This window comes from Cervus elaphus, chromosome 9 (assembly GCF_910594005.1).
Source record: "Cervus elaphus chromosome 9, mCerEla1.1, whole genome shotgun sequence".
NCBI lineage: Eukaryota > Metazoa > Chordata > Mammalia > Artiodactyla > Cervidae > Cervus > Cervus elaphus.
This window is the reverse complement of record NC_057823.1, coordinates 20575130-20581745: the sequence shown is the minus strand read 5'-3', so window position 1 is coordinate 20581745 and position 6616 is coordinate 20575130. Positions and strand designations below refer to the sequence as shown.

Sequence of the window (6616 nt, the reverse complement as noted above, 5' to 3'; positions counted from 1 at the left end):
CCAGAGGAAGGCTTCTGCCCCCACCCACTGTGAGAGACCCAGGCGTCCTGCCTTCTAGCCTTCCGCAGGATGGGTGGGCAAGAGGTCTGTAGGCTCAGAGGCCAGATCCCACCCCCCAAGGTCTGCCAGGCTGGGCCATGTGTGGTCCCCACCATCACACCCAAACCTTCCCTTCTCTGTAGCAGCCCAGGACTCACAGTTTGCCTAAAATGCTTCCTCTTCCTTCAACTCTTTTCACTTTGGCCCATCTGCACTGGTCGTTCCTTATGGTACCGCCAGAGGGAGCCAGGATGGAGAGTGGACCCGGGGGGCACCAGGAAGGTGGATGGACAGCAGACAGAACACAGGCACCAACAGGCAACACACACATGGCCAGGAAGTGACCAACACAAACAGGCCAGAACAGTGACAGACCGCAGACAGACACAGAGAGATACCCAGTTATAAAGGCAGCACACAAGGTGACGAGCACAGAGGGACAACACACACGTAAAGAAGTCCTTGTCCCTCCAGATGACAGGTGCAGAGGGATAACACACAGCTTGCACCCAGCAAACAGCTCCAGACAGAGACAACAGACACACACAGAGAGACCACAGTTGTCAATTCAAATGGAATATCAGAGAAACAGACCCAGGCAAGAGACAGAAATGCACAGGGCACAGATGTAGAGCAGTACCAAAGGGACAGACATGGTCAGGGCCCAACCTCAAGTCAGATTCATAGCCAGACATAGTCACACACACACACAGAGACACACAGCCAGACACACCCAAACAGTGTTGCAGACTCAGAAACAGACAGACACCTAGGTGGACAGATGTCATGTTGAAAAACAAAGATCCGTAGACACACCAAGGCAGGAGACATGTATGGTCATGCACATACATGCAAAATCCCACAGACCGGGACTTCCCTGGTGGTCCAGTGGCTAAGAATCCACGCTTCCAAATGCGGAAGGCTTGGGTTCAATCCCTGGTCAAGGAACTAGATCCCACATACCACAAGTAAGAGTTTGCATGCCACAATAAAGACCTAGTGCAGCCAAATGAAATGAATACATATTTTTAAAAAAATTCCACAGAGTCAAAATGCAGCAGAGTCTTCAAGACTCCTAGGCTCCCTGCAAGATATTGAGAATGTCTGTGTGGATAGAGGCATGCATTTCCACGAGTCCACATGTGGCCTGGCGTGGCCTGGGGTATCTGGGGTTGAACATGGTGTCCGTGTGCCTGTAGAATTTGTGTCTACTCCATCAGGCTGAGTGAGAATGTGGATGACTGGGGATTTTCCTTCTGTGCCTGTCCACGTGACTGTGGGTGCAAGGGTATTTCCACTCTAGGTGGTGGGGGGTTAAGTTAGTGCATAAGCATATGAACACACACACAGACATATACACACATATTCAGCCCTCCAAAGCCTCCAGCCAAGATGTAGATGGATGAGGCTGATCACAGCTTGGTCCCCTCTTTCTAAAGGGAGCTGGATCCCAGTCAGGGCTGGGGATCAGGGGTGCAAAATACCCGGGCCATCCCTCTCTGCTTCACCCTTTGGGGCCTTGCTATAGAGTGCATATTTGTGGGGCCCCCTGAATTTACATGCTGAATCTCTCTCTTTTTTTTGGTGTGGGCAGCCAGGCTTGATGGATCCTAGTTCCCTGACCAGGCATTGAACCCAGGGCCATGGCAGTGAAATCTCGGAGTCCTAACCACTGGACAACCAGGGAACTCTCAATGCTAAATCTTTACCCCTAAGGTGATGGTATTAGGAGGTGGGGAGTGGGTCTTTGGAAAAATGATTACATCATGAGGGTGAATCCCATGAATTAGATTAGTCTCCTCTTAACCCTGAATATTCATTAGAAAGACTGAAGCTGAAGCTCCAATACTTTGGCCACCAGATATGAAGAGCCGACTCACTGGAAAAGACCCTGATACAGGGAAAGGTTGAGGGCAGGAGGAGAAGGAGGCAACAGAGGATGAGCTGGTTAGATAGCATCACTGACTCGATGGACATGAGTTTGCGCAAACTCTGGGAAATAGTGAAAGACAGAGAAGCCTGGTGCACTGCAGTTCACGGGATCGCAAAGAATCAGAAATGACTTAGTGGCTGAACAACACCACCTCCAACAAACTCATAAAGGAGATGCCAGAGAGATCCATCACGCCTGCCACCATGTGAGGACGCGGCAAGAAGACTGCCATCAGTGAACCAGGAAGCAGGCTCTCACCAAAAACTTCCGGCACCTTGATCTTGGACTTCCAGTTTCCAGAACTATGAGAAAGAAAACGTTTGTTATTGATAAGCCACCCAGTCCATAGTGTTCTGTTAACGGCTGGAATGAACTAAGGCATAACCTTTGCAGACATATTTCAAATCCTTCTTCATTTCTGAAATTCACTCCAATGCAATCCAATGGCAAACCCATGGGGTGGGAAAGAGAGAAGAGCTCATGCTCCTTTGTGAAAGTGGGACCCTATCTGTCCTTGTTTCTGCATCTTTTTTTTTTTTGGCTGCGCTGTGCAGCATGCAGGATCTTAGTTCCCTGACCAGGGATTGAACCTGTGCCCTGTGCAGTGGAAGCAAGGAGTTTTAACCTCTGAACCCCCAGAGAATTCCCCTGTTTCTGCATTTGTATCATAAGTAAACATGGTGCTTGTTTCAGAGATCCCATGAAGGTTTAATGAGAGATTTCACGTGATTATATTTAGTACAAAGTCACGCCTGAATCAAGCTTTTCGTGTGTTCTGTCCATGATTAGGGGAGACAGGTCAGGGAATTGGTTAAGAGAGTAATTTTGGAGTCAGAGATACTTGGGTTCAAGACCTGACTTAGTTCTTTAACATCTCTGTGACCTTAGGCAAGTCATTTGACCTCTCTGTATTAGTTTTGTCTGGCTACGTAATCTATTACCCTGTAGTTTGTGGCTTAAAAGAACACACATTTAGGGACTTCCCTGGTGGTCCAGTGGCTAAGACTCTGCACTCACAATGCAGGGGGCCTGGGTTCAATCCCTGGTCAGGGAACTAGATCCTACATGCCGCAACTAAGCATTCACATGCCACTGCTGAAGATCCCACGTGCCGCAATGAATGTGCTACAAAGATCCTGACCTGACACAGCCAAATAAATAATAAATATAAAAAAGCACACATTTATTATCTGACAGTTTCTATGGGGGCCAGGACTCTGGACACCGCTGATTCAGGTCCTGTACTTCGGGGTCTCTTTGCTGTAATAAGGTGTCAGCGAGGCTGTGGTCCCTTCTGATGCCTCGACCAAAAAAGGATCTGCCTCCAAGCTCACAGTGGCTGTTGGCAGGTGTCAGTTTATTGTGGACGGAGCACCCCAGTTCCTTGCTGGCTGTCGACCAGAGGCTACCCTCAGGTTTTTTTTTTTGCCATGGGGACCTTCCCAACCTACTTCTTGCTTCCCCACAACAAGCAAGCTGAAAAGGCAATAGAGAACTCATCAAGGCAGAAGTCACAGGCTTTCGTAAGCCAGTCTCAGAAGGAGCATCCCATTGCCTTTGTCATATCCTGTTGGGCAGAAGAAATCTCCAGGTCCAGCCTGTGCTCAATGGGAGGGGAGAACACAAGGGCATGAACAGGGAGATGGGCATCATTGAGGGTCATCTTAGAAGCCACCTTCCACCTTCCCTGTGTCTTTGTTTCCTTGCTTTATCTTTAAAATAAAAAAAAAATTAATAATTTAGGGACTTCCCTGGTGGTCCAGTGGTTAAGAATCCATCTTGCAATGCAGGGGATGAAGGTTCGATCCTTGGTCAGGGAACTAAGATCCCACCTGCCTCAGAGCAACTAAGTCCCCACATCACAACTACTGAGCCTGAGAGCCACATCTAGAGAGCCTATGCGTCTCAGTGAAAATCCCACGTGCCACAACTAAGATTCAACACAACCAAATAAGTATTTTAAAAATGAAAAAAAAATTCTGGTCACCACGTGATTAGTGGGATTTTAGTTCCCCGATCAGGGACTGAATTTCTGCCCAGGCGGTGAAGTTCAGGTTCAGGGACTGAATCTCACCCCTGCAGTAAAATCAGAGTCCCAGTGACTGGACCACCAGGGACATCCCTGTTTCCTTCCTTTGAAAGTGAGAAAACATGGGAATTCTCTGGCATTCCAGTGGTTAGAACTCTGAGCTTTCACTGTGGAGGGCAAGGGTTCAAACCCTGGTCAGGGACTAAGATCCTGCAAGCCACGTGGTGCAGCCAATAAATAAATGAATACACTTCATACATCTTTATTTATTTATTTTAAAAATAATTTTATCTATTTTTCGCTATGCTGGGTCTTCACTGGTGTTTCTCTAGTTGCAGCGAGCAGGAGCTATTGTCTAGTTGCTGTAGTTGTGGCTCCTGGGCCCTAGAGCACAAGCTCAGTAGTTGTGGCTTATGGGCTTAGGTGCTCTGTGGCATGTGGGATCGTCTCGGACTGGGGATCGAACCTGTGTCCCCTGCACTGGCAAGCAGATTCTTTACCACTAAGCCACCAGGGAAGCCCCATACATCTTTATTTAATTTTTTTTTAAAGGAGGAAAAGAATACACCTCACAGTGTGTTGTGGAGTCTCATTGATTCACTTGCTCCTTCATTCAGCAAATAATTACTGAATGTCTGTGTGGCACAAGCTGGTCTACACATGTGGTGAGCAAGGTAGACAAGGTTCCTTGAAGCTTACCTTTCAGTGGGGAGGGAAGGGGACAGACAAAAGAAACTAGAAATAGACAAGATAATTTGCGTTAGTGATAGGTGCTATGAGGGAAACACCTGATAGGAGAAAACAGAGGGAAAGGGACTAGGTATAATTTAGAGTTGCCAGGGCAAGGCTGCTCTGAGAAGGTGTCCTTTGACCTGAAACCTATGGAGAAGGAGGAGCCAGCCATGTGCACACCTGTGGGAAGAAGGAGCAGGAACTGCATGTGAAAAGGCTCTGTAGCTGCTTTGAGCTGAGCACAAAAAGGCCACTGTAGTTTCACCTTCAGGAGGGAGGGGGAAGGTGAGGAGGTTGCCATCATCAGAGTAGAGACCAAGGTGAGAAGTCTGGGTTTCAGTCTGAGTAAGATGGGAGTTGTGGGTGGGAGGGTTATTATTTGCATACAAAGGCTCCTCTGACTGCTGTGGGAGGAGGACAGTGCTCTCTGGGGGAGGGGGTGGAGGCGGGAGTGGGGGTGGGTGGCAGGCAGCAGGGAGCCCAGGGAAGTGAGGAAGGGGATTGACTGGGTGAGCAACAATGGCAGCTTAGACCAGAGTGTAGATGGGAGGAGTGAACTCGCTCAGTCGTGTCTGACTCTTTGTGACCCCCATGGAGCCTGCCAGGCCCCTCCATCCATGGGATTCTCCAGGCAAGAATACCGGAGTGGGTTGGGAAGGAGAAGAGGGGTCAAAGTCAGGACACATTTTAGAGACAGAGACAACTGGATTCAGCAAAAGATCTGACGAATGTTTTGGGTCTAGAAAACAATGAATCAAGGCTGACTTCTTTTTTTAATCTTTTACTTTTTAAAAATTTATTTTTAATTGGAAGATAATTGCTTTACAAGAGCTTCCCTGGTGGCTCAGTGGTAACCAATCTGCCTGCAATGCAGGAGACTTGGGAAATGTGGGTTTGATCCATGGGTCAGGAAGATCCCCTGGAGGAGGGCACGAGAACCCACTCCAGTATTCTTGCCTGGGAAATGCCATGGGCAGAGGAGCCTGGTGGGCTACAGTCCACGAGGTTGCAAAGAGTCGGACGTGACTTGGTGCCTAGACAACAACAATAGGGAGTTTTTCTGTGGCCAGGTTATATTTAGGATAAGAAAGACAGCCAAGCTTGCTGCCTAGTTCATCATCTTTCTGCTCCACCGTCCAGTGATGTGATGAGCCTGCTGAGATGGGGGTGGCTGCAGGCTGGATTCCCCAGGCTGTCTTCCTCCTGGCTGTAGTGGGACCCAGGGAGGGGGCTGGGGCCCCATCTGGAGCTGGTGGTCCAGTGGAAGAGCTGGGTGGGAAAAGTGGGTTGGCTTTCAGCATCCCTCGATGTCTCTCTCCCTCCTAGTTTGCCTTCCTGTGTACCAGAAGCTGGAGGAAAAACTACATTGCCCAGAGTTCTTTGCAGCTTTGGTTCTGGATGCTAATTAGGTTCTACCCGTGAGCAATGCTCCTGAGAGATCTGGAATGTAGAAGTGAGACAGAACAGTGTGTGTGTGTTTAATTATTTAAAAATAGTTTTAAGTTCATTTTAATTAATTTTGTTCAGTGTCCTAGTGGATCTATCTCTGTCGCTTTGTGGGTGTTGGGGTGGCATGTTTTTTTTGGGGGGTGGTGATGGTGTTTTTTAACTCAGTTATTTCCGGTGGCAGCCCTCTGATTCTCCAGTCTGCAGAGGAAGCAGCTCCCAGGGTGGTGTTCCAACCTACTCTAGGGCTACACCAAAGAGGGCCTCATAGGCAGCAATATCAGCATCACTTGGGAGCTTGTTAAAAGTGCAGTTTCTCCCCTTCCTCTTGCCCCTTACTGAATCAGAGATTATAAGGTGGAACTCAGGAAGCTGCGTTCATACAAAGCTTTCCTGGTGACTCTGCTGTGCTGTGCTGAGTCACTCAGTCATGTCTG

At 48.5% G+C, this 6616-nt stretch overlaps 1 non-coding gene across 1 annotated transcript; it reads left to right on the top strand.

Moving 5' to 3' along the window:
* Positions 1-2953: 2953 nt before the first annotated feature.
* On the top strand, positions 2954-3026 carry TRNAV-CAC. The gene has a single exon. It is a non-coding gene; the product is annotated as a tRNA-Val (tRNA).
* The last annotated feature ends 3590 nt before the right edge of the window (positions 3027-6616 follow it).